The following is an 11,166-nucleotide window of genomic DNA, read 5'->3' as shown; positions in this document are numbered from 1 at the left end:
TGGACAATGAAGATCCAATGTTGAATGAGGAGGTGCGATGCGATCATGGTGTGTTGCTCCCATTGAAGACTTCAAATCGACAATCAATCCGGAAGAAGATATTGGCCTTGCCCCTACTATGGTTCGAAGAAGTGTAAATTTTTTCGATGGAGGGATCTTTCCAAAGTTGATGAAAGATCGAAATACATTATTCCAAAGTTGGTGAACAAAATGAAGGAGATGCATGGAGAATTAGCTTCAAAGAGAAGAAAATTAAGGAGATGGAAGAAGGATGTGGAAGTTCCGAAATTGCCAAGATGTTGAAAGAGATTGAAATAGAAGAACAATCTACCTCAAATGATGTGAAAATGAAGGAGATGGAAGAACAATCAAGTGTGATTAATCTGGGCGAAACTAAAAATGCAAAAGAGATAAAATCGAAAAAGAAAGGGATCAACAACTTTAGCTCTAATTTGATTTTCACATTTTGTATCTTGTTTTGTTTTGGTATTTGGATCGGTTGGTTAATGCGAGGAAATTCTTCAACTTGTCATGACCAATTGCCTTAGTGTTTCTTGTATTTTTGAAGTTGAATGGTTTAGTTTTGTGCTTGATGTTAGGTAGGCAGTGCTTGGAAAAATGTCTTTTGTGTTGTGGTTAATGTTAGGTAAGAACTACTTTTCCATTTTATTTTGTCTTGTGGTTAATGTATGTTAGGAATCCTTTCTAATTTTCTTTTGTTTTGTGTTTAATGTAAGTTTGAAATTGATGAATGAAATCCCTTTAATTTAGAAATCAAAGGTGTTACATGTGCTCCAACATAAACCTTGCTTAAATTGAAAACACGGAGACCAGTCTAATCTATTTCTATGATCTCCTGTTTTTTTTCAACAAGGAAGTGTATCCGGTCTCTAGCAGCGACACAGGCCTTGAAACACAATATATCCCCTGTCCTGAATCCGTTAGCATCTATAAATTCTTTCCATCCTTGATAGAGCCGCGTATGAGCACCAACTTTGTATTTCATTTTGTATGAAGTTAAAAAGTTCGAACCCCCGCTCGGGCATAAAATAAAAAATAATTTCGCAAGGCGGGGTAGATCGGGGAGTGTATGCAAATCCAATGCATACAATCTTTAAGAAAAAGTTAAAGTTATATATCCGGCATATACTAAATGTGCCCCTCAAGACAAAGTACGCCTCCTCAGCGTACTTTTAGTTAAACTATAACTAAAAGTCTATGGGAGGGAGAACATCTAAAAAACGTTAAACTTTGCCTTATAAGGCAAACTTTTTTTTTGGTTGAAATATATTTTATTCCATCCAAAAAACTTTTACAGATAATACTTTTCCATATAACTTTGGTTTATATGCTTGAAAAAATACATATATATGCTTCAAGGCAAATTTGCCCATAAGGCATAAGTATGCCCCCATCGGCATAAGTTTGGTAAATCCTTAACAAGTTTATGCCGATGGGGGCATACTTTTAAAGGCAAACTTTTATGCAATATCCGGCATAAACTTGTGAAGGAATTATCAAAGTTATGCCGGATCCGACATAAACTTGTGTAAGTGAAAGCCTATATTTATAATGTCTTTTGCAATAAATTCCCCACTACTTAACCCCCAACCACCTTAGGCTAATTTTGACCACCTTTAAATCCGGTCAAAAGCTTGACCACATTTGGTTTGCAACATTAATTTTGTTCAAAATGCTTGACCCGATTTGGTGAGCAACATTAATGCGGTTCAAATGCATGACCAATAGATTTCACTTGGTCCATAAAGCTGTTCTTTGAAAAAGAAACAATTTGCACCAACATAGGTTGCACATTCTGGACATTAAACATGTGCACCAACAATTTCAAATAGAAACAGACATTCTGGACCGGACATTAAACATGTGCACTGATGTTACTGCTGAAAGAGACAAGACTTAATAATAGAAACGACCAAGCATATATATAAACACTTGCACCAATATAAGTTTGTACAAAAGTAGTGCATCACATTCATGATGATGCAACATTCAAGTGCAGTAGCATAATGTCACAAAACAAGCATCTAAGCCACAGCTACTTTAGTTTGTTTATGAGCGCAAAAACTAACAACTACATTAACTTGTTCTACCAACTACCAACATATTAACACTACTTTCATGGATCCTTTGTCTGCCGAGTTAAGTTCTTTCTCACTTTTTTCCTTTTATTTACCCTCATCTCTTCAAGTGGCTTGATGTCATTCTTTCTTTGCCCTTCCACCTCACTCTAGTCCTTGCTTTGTGACCAAGGTCCCCGATAACATCAGTGACCTTATATGCTTTCTTGGAGCATTACATCAATTATCCTACTACTTGGCAAGCCATCATTTGACAAAGCAAAACAATTGTTTATAGTTAGTAAACTCACTTGCAACAAATATACCCAATCCAACAAATATTTCAGCTCTTACATTGTATGTTGTAAATCCATTTTACTGCGACAAATATACCCATTCCAACAGTCCTAGGCCTTTTGTAAGGGGTAGGCCTTTTGGCTGTTATGTAATTCTATTCTTGTAATGTTTAGACAAGAACTTAGCATTGCACATGTAATTTCTAGTAGTCTTGACACACCTATGTTTAGGATTGTAGGTTTTGATCATGAAATCATTAGTCTTCTTGTCAAGACTTGCATATAGCACCATGGGCGGCCATCCCTACACCTCACCCTAACCTTTTTGGGCTCATTGACAAATTTCTCTATACACCCCTTTGAAGTGCATATTTTGTAACGACATCCCTAAACTCATTCACGTCCTCAAAAACCATCCCCAACTCCCACATCACTTTTTCAACGGTTTTGTCAAAAATTATCCTTCTCCTAGCCCTCCTAGACCCCGACTCGTCATCATGTATCTGATTCAACACTATATGCATCGAAGCCCGACATACCGGCTCATCCCCGCAACCTTACCTTTCAAGCTTGTATCGCGATGGCAGCTTCATCAAAGCCCGTATCCGGACCAACTTCACTAACGAGAATTTCTCCGGGGTCATTTGGTATCCTTTCTCTTCTTTTCCTCTATATATGACCTCCTTTCGAACCCTCAAATTTATGCATCTTCATGAACATCATCACTTTCATGTTCGGCATCATGTTCATTAAAAAGTTCGGCTTGGTCGGACTTAAACTATCATCGGTGGGTAGTCGATTCAAGAATAAGAAATTCACTACTTAATGGGTCTTCGAACGGCGTTACTACTCTCTATTAAACACCATGCTTTCGTAGCAAACACTAATGGTTCTTTATTAAAAACAAACCCATCCCTTTTGATACCCCCATCCCTTTCTTTATTAAAAGCGACCAAAGATTCCTCATTGGGGCTAGTGTATTCCAACAAAGCAATGGGACCATCTACATTATCTAAATTATCAACCATGTGACAGATATAGATTTCAATAGTATCCCCATTTTCAAAACTTTGTGAAATTTCGAAAATGTCCCTATCAGTTTGGATTTCTACAACACTATCACTATTAGGTATCCTAACACAAAATGAACAACTTGTAGTATACCCTAGTTCTTTAATATAATCCCTTAGTTCAAAAAAGGACAACCTATCCACATCAATATCCAAAAACTCGTTATTTGTCCACCTTCATACTTTGGTTGTACTACTAACATCCAAAACCCCACCATGATACCATCTCATATGTTACTAATACAAACCCACTCATACCTGAAATTACAATTCAGTAATAGTACAAACAATCAGTACCACACATATACAATAACAATAGATGGTCAACAACAATCACAACCCCACACACACATCAAATAACAACAATTAAATTCAGACTTCGACAATACAAGGCCAAACGAAGTATAAAATCACATTTTGGGGTGAAAATAAATTGGACGCAATTACAACAAGAATACTATACGACATAAGATTACACATCTCTTAACCCCAAATAACCCCAATTTAAACTAGGAAAAACCCATAATTTTTTAACAAACCTATATAAATTCATACGACAATTCCATAAATCCTATATAATATGGAAAAAAATAAACTTTATGCGTACAAATACCGACAAAGAACAAGACTAACACAGGTATTTTTTCGGTTCACTAAAAGCTTGAAGATCAATCGACGATTTCGGGTCAAAATCCACCGCGATGTTACCACCTAAAGTTAGTTTAACTATGATTCACACCGATTTGCGCTTTAAAATGGTATTTGAGTGATTAATATATGAGAAATCGAGTGGAAGGAGAGAGAATTTTGGATTTCAAATTTTGGAAACCAAAATAATGAAAATGACCCGTCGATTTTAATTTTATGAGCGCGTGCATACACTCAAACTCGTTTGAGTGACTTTATCCGGTTAAAAAAAATAATACACAAAAAATAAGTCCGGGGGGTCATAGGACCCCCGCAAAGTTGAGGTGTGTTATGGCAATTTTGGCCATAGTTTGAGTGTGTTTTGAATACTTTTATATATATATATATATATATATATATATATATATATATATATATATATATATATATGCATAAAAATAGTGCAAATTAATAATGTCCAAAAAAAAAAAATGCACCCATATTAAAAAATCAAACAATATTCATGTAATTTCCAAAGTATCTCATTGAGTCAATAATGATGGATTCATTGCCACGTGCGTATCAATTCATTAGTGGGAGCAAATGAAATTGCTTTTCTTCAAAAGGTTAGGTAGTCAAACCATACAATTTTCTTTCTTTTTTTATATTAGCCTGAGATACGATCTAGCTATTAAACTTTGTATTTGCTATTCGCCATGTCATTTATTTGTTATGTTTACTAAAATAAATATACTTAAAATATTTATATTTTAAAATAAGATAGAATTTAATTACTTTTTTATTTTTATTCTTACTCCAATAAATGTGAAAGAGATTAATGTCGTAGAAAAATATATATCAAATGGAAATCAAATAATGAATAAGGTAAATGAGTCAAATCATAATTCTAATCGACGTTTTCTTAAAAAACCATGCAAAAGACAACATGACAAGTAAAATGAGCTAAACCGAGAATATTTACCAAAAATTAAAAAATAGTATTTCTTCGTTTAAATAGAAAATTAATTTCTACTTTGTTTTATTTTAAACATGTAAAATTAATTTAATAATTTAAATTAGAATTATCCAAATCAAAATTTGATAAAAAATAATAAGTATTTTACACTTTTAAATTAATCGAATTAAAATTAAAAGTATCAACTGATGCTTAAATATTGCTATTGTTTTATCTCAAAGAGAGGAAAATAATTTCTTTATAAACAAGTCTTCTCTTTTAAAAAATATTAATAAATTTGCCGATTTTGTATTCGTAGCAACCATTAATATAATAAAGTTTTAGATACGGAGCACAAACTACAATGTTATATTAATCGTGCTTTGAACATAATATATTTCTACTATTTAGAAGAGGGAGTTTGGGGGCACTTTTTCGTCGTCCGTTTGTGGACCCCCCATAAAAAAAAAAATATATTAATCAAGCCCTAAAAAAAAAATTGTGGGCCCCATATTAAACAACATCGAGTATTAAAAAAAAGTGGAACTCACCACATCATATATATATATATATATAATCACCATTCAAAGACAACTATATACACATAGATGCACTATAATCTAAAGTGTTGGGCCCGTGCGCAGTACGGGCATAGACAACTAGTATTCATATAAATATTAGTATAATTTTGTTGCCTTATCATGTTATTAACATGCTGAGTCAATACAGTCAAGTTACTATTTTCAATTAATTTTGAAAAAGCTGAAAAATGTAAATCTTTCATTTGGAAAGATGGTTGTGGAGGGAATACACTATGAACTATTTCCCCATTAGAGAGTTTATAATCTCTTTCTAGAACAGAAATGTAATCAACAATATATTTTGCCATAAACCAAGGCACAAAAGATATAATCTTATTTGCTTTGGTAAGGTCTTTATAAAATTCTTCCTGGAAGACTATTGTTTCTTCAGGTTTAAAATTATCAAAAAACCATTTTCTAAATGGTTCCCATTTAGGAGTATAAAACTCTTTGCTGATTTGTAATCTTGCGGGTGATCCCCGACTAAAATCAAGTTTTTGGTCTTGATCCATTAAAAATAGGAAAATCCATATCTGACGCAGTCAATTCTGGGTCTGTAACACCAGTTACAATATTATCCTGGTTAATTTTTAGGGTATCAATTCTATTAGAATCATCATCTCTTATTTGAGAAGTAGATGCTCTTGATGGAGTCTGCACTATATAATCAACAGGGGATATATAAGATCTGTTAGAAGATAAAGATATAGGTATACTAGAACGAACACTATTATGTTCATAATCTTCTAAAGCGGGTATAGGATCATGAAATTTCAATTTTACTGTCCCATCTGGGATCTGTTCAACTTCTGAAATTTCAGTAAAAATGTTTTGAGGAGGTGTTGCTCCTTCAATGACCCACTCTTTAGGGAAGTCTATTTCATCCCACTTGATAGGTCTTCTAGTCATAATTTTGGATTTACCAAAATTAGTTTCTATTAAAATAGTTTCATTTTTGAAATCCATGATTTTACACATAGGATTCATGGTATAAAATGGTTTATAATAAATTCTATAACAGATGCATATTACCTCTGTTCCTGGCATATAGTCATAACCATGCAATTTGATACTTAATATTAAAGCATCTAAAGAATTGTCATCTTGCAAGGACACCTGCAAGTTAGGATAAGCATTAAAATAAACTGGTCCATAAGCTAAACTTGTTTGGACTGTCCCTATGAGGGATTTCTTCCAGTTTCGATTTCTTCCATCTCTTAGAGCTGCTATAAAGCTCTCTGGTAAACCTCTTAAAGTTAAAGGTTTAAATGCAACTTGAATTAACCCAATATGCATAAATCTATGGGTTACCCTATAAGGAGCAAGATCACTGTCAGATAATAGTCTAAATGTAGCATGAAAAAAATTATTGCAAAAATCAAAGGATGGTACTATCCCAGGACAAGATTTAATAAATCAAATTAAAACTACCATTGCACATTATAAGGACTCCATTAGCTCCAGACGAAAGGAGGTTCTCAGTCCCTTTGAGTACATTGCTCGAAAAATTCAAATGAAAAAAGGAATAATTCCCCTAGAACAGCTTTTAGCCACATACATGGAGGAATTCAAATCCAACTTAATGCAGCATCTTAATATGGAAGCTATTTCAGACACATCAATGGCGTCTGCTGGTCATACCACTGATAATGATAATGAAGAAGAAGAAGAAGAAGAAGAAGACTATAATACTCAAGTCTTAGCAGGAGAATCTCAAAGTCCAGCTAATACCAAGGATTTTGCAGAATTTGCGGCCCAATTCCTTGGCCAAACGGAAGCATCTTCCAGCTCAGCAAAAGATAAGGGCAAGTCACAGATAAAGTGATTGGTGGGACCCGCCACTAGGCGGCTACTTTTATAAAGTAGGAATGCAGCTTTTATAAAGCAGCTTTAATTATTAAAGTTGTAATTATTGTGTTTTACTTTCGGCTACTTTTGGCCGCTTTTGCTTTTTCTTTACTTCTACTTTTTATCTGGCCATCATGTTGTCGGCCATTTACTTTTAGCTTTGTTGTTTTGTACTTCTGATCCGTTATATGAGGATCATTCTCCTCGATTGAGAGGCAAGTCTTGAAACCCCCAAGCACAAGCCTTCTCTCACTCCTCTGTAATGTGCAATGGTAGTTTTAATTTGATTTATTAAATCTTGTCCTGGAATAGTACCATCCTTTGATTTTTGCAATAATTTTTTTCAGAATTTTGTATAAAAAATTCGGTTTAAGCAAGGCATATTCTGCGGGGTATAACCCACTTCAACTGACCATTTCATAATCCATGGTATAGAAAATTCAATGAAGAAATACATATTAGAAATTTCTTCAGAGAAAGTAATATTATTTTCCAAATCTATTATTTTTGGAGAAACATCAACCCATTCGGTATATAAACCTTTGAAGGGTTCTGGTAAGGATTTTACGGTTGGACCATAATGGATCCACCATTGATAAAACCAATTTGGTATGCCCTGTTTATAAACATTGACACAAATTTTTATAAACCATGAGTGTTTCCTATTAGGATTCTGATATAAAAGTGCTTTATTAAAGCTGTCAACATAATCCCAATAATTAAATTTAAGCGAGACTTTTTGTTCCGGGTGGATATAATCCTTTGTCCTTTAATGGACTTATTGCCCATTCAATTGGAGAAAATACCTTTTTTATGATAATTTTTGAAAAGTTATACATCTTTTTGCTATTAGCAGGATAAAAATGCTGGAATTCAGCTGACCGTGTATATGATAGGATCATTTCATAATTCATCCGATATTTATAAGTCGGAGTAGCGTATGACGCGGTATCAAAATACCTTGCATTATTTGCTAAGGTTCATCCTTCCACTGGAGATCATCATTCTCAAGGAGAATTATTAACTCTCTTTGAGTGTTTTCTTCATATGAATCAATTTCCTCATTCTCATCAATGGTGAGGGCAGGAGTATCTTTGGAGGCATATTATCCCCTTTTTAAATGCTTCTATAAAAGCAAGGTATTCGGCATATGTAATTTGCTTACGGTATTACCGAAGTTTTGCAATATTATCGGCTATTAGCCTTTTGTACTATTTGGGCAAGAACGGTTTTCTCTAAAATCCGTTTTTGTCCTCTTCCCCTTCCTCTATTAGAGGGAGGTGTCAATGTGGGTCTCATCCTGCACATGAGAAAATGACAGTTATGAACTTAAATATTCTCTAGTGAGAAAATCAGGGAGACTATTATCAATTCCCTTTTTATAATGGATTTCAAAATCAAATGGTGCTAAAAGAGGAAAATGGATTAAATTTCAATTAAAACATTTTTATCCCGGAGTTAAATGTATTAAATATCTTCCTAATCAAAAAAATATAGTATTAAATATCTTCATAATCAAAAAAATATAGTATTAAATACCTTCTTTTAAAAGACGAACACTATTTCTAAATTGACCAAAAAAAGTGTTATGGGACGTTATCATTTCGGAATGGATGAGTGACGTTGGTGTTAGTTTATATATTTAAAACTTTTCTTTCTAATGAGTGACTATCTTACAATTTTAAAATAATCAATTTAATATTTGAAAAATAATAATTTGAGGAGTGTTTTAACTGAAATAATGATATTCACTTGTAAAATTTGAACTTTTTTCTTCTAATTTATTCAAACACGTCTACTTTGAAATAAAAAATTAATTTAACTTTAAATAATTTTTAAATTTTCAATTAAATATTATTCAAATGCCTAACTTTGAGAGCTTGTTGCTGAAATTTTATTTTCAAGGATATGGTTCCCCTTTCAGGAATATTCTTAGCTTTGATTATACTATCACTACCACTGATCTTTCCCTATCACCAGTTCACTATTATTGCTGGCTGCTGCGACGCCTAGTGTTGTGACCGCTGTTTTCCGTGTCACAATTTAATTAAATAACCAATAAGATTGTGGTGCAGCGATAATTATTCCTTTATTTTCAATTAGAGAATTTGAGTTCGAGTTATGTGTACGGAGTCGTTTTTTATAGGAAACTAAGTGGGCGTTTGGCCATAAAAATTATTCACTTTTTTCCGGAGTTGTACTCTGGAATACTAAAAATAAGAAAAACTTGTTTTTCAAAATTTTTTCACTTTTTTACACTACATTTCACCAAAAACTACAATTTCAAAAACTATGGTCAAACACAACTTCAACTCCAACTCCAACTTCAAAAATTTCAAAAAAAGTGAAAAAGTTTTTGGTATTTATGGCCAAACGGGCCCTAACTCTTTATTCCTTAATATAGATATTTCGGTGTAAATCCAAATTTAATTAGGTCTCAATATAAATTACATAAAATAAAAAATCTAAAAACAATTAATTAAAATAATCAATATTTTTCCTTTCCTTTGTTATCCAAAATGGTTTTATTTATTTTGAATAAAATAATGTATGTTGTCCTTTTCAAAACAGAGTTTGTATTGAAATGGAACCACGTGTTTTGGTTAGCTACGCATAACGTTAAAACCTAGGAATCATTCGCATCAATTGTTCACAGAGGAAATTTTGGCGTTTAACAAAGTGATTATTAAGTAGGCGTTTGGCCTTTTACTCTTTTTTTTTTTTTTTTTGAAATTTTGAAGTTGGAGTTGAAGATTGAATTGTGTTTGATTATAGTTTTTGCAAATAATATTTGGTTATTTGAATGTACTGAAAGTGAAAACGGGGTTTTAGGTGTTTTCCACATTTCAAATACAATTCAAGTAGTATTTAGAATTTTCATGACCAAACGTTGATTTTCAAATAAAGTGAAAAAGTTTCAGAAAGAAATGAGTAATTCTCATGGCCAAATGGGTCCTTAAATAAACCTCACTTCTTACTTATTGTATGTTTCTTAGGATTGATCATTCAAATTGACAACATTATTTGGTTGCTGTTTTGTAGATTATTATTTTTCAGTTTCTGTGATCTTTTTGTTTCGTAATTATTGGATGGGAAAAAATTTAAACTTATTTGTCTATAAAGTATCTTAAATTTGTTCTCCATTATACTTTGAGACATTCATATTCTTGTCATTAGTAAATCGCCTAAATTCAACTTCTAAAACCCGCAAGGTTCGCTACTTAAACGCCAACAATTTTTAGATAAGCAACTAACAAATTAAAAAAAATATGTCAATTATTAAATCAACAGAAGTCTTGATAAAGGTATAACTTAGTCAAAACAGCAAAACCGAAGCTTTAACAATAATCCTTCAACTACCCACGGAATGAATGTAAACTATGGAGCTTCGAAGAATAAAGAATGGCCGTCTAATCATCGGGACGCAGGCCGGAAAACTAATATAAATAAATGGAATGAATAAATAGAGGATGACCTACGAATGAGCATGTGGGCTCCCCAAATCATGAGTAACAACAAGTTCTCGTAGCGCTTTAGTCTCCACGAACTTGCCCTTCTTTTTTACCTAACATACCATAAAAAACAATAACGGTATGCCTGAGTACTTCGTACTCAATGAGTGCCTCGGGGACAATATGACATATAAAAATCAGATACAATAATAAGTAAAGAAATCAGTTCTGGAAACCATGTGAAATCATTGTTAAACAG

Source organism: Lycium ferocissimum, chromosome 5 (assembly GCF_029784015.1).
Source record: "Lycium ferocissimum isolate CSIRO_LF1 chromosome 5, AGI_CSIRO_Lferr_CH_V1, whole genome shotgun sequence".
Lineage (NCBI taxonomy): Eukaryota > Viridiplantae > Streptophyta > Magnoliopsida > Solanales > Solanaceae > Lycium > Lycium ferocissimum.
The sequence above is the reverse complement of the archived record's forward strand: the minus strand, read 5'-3'. Positions refer to the sequence as shown.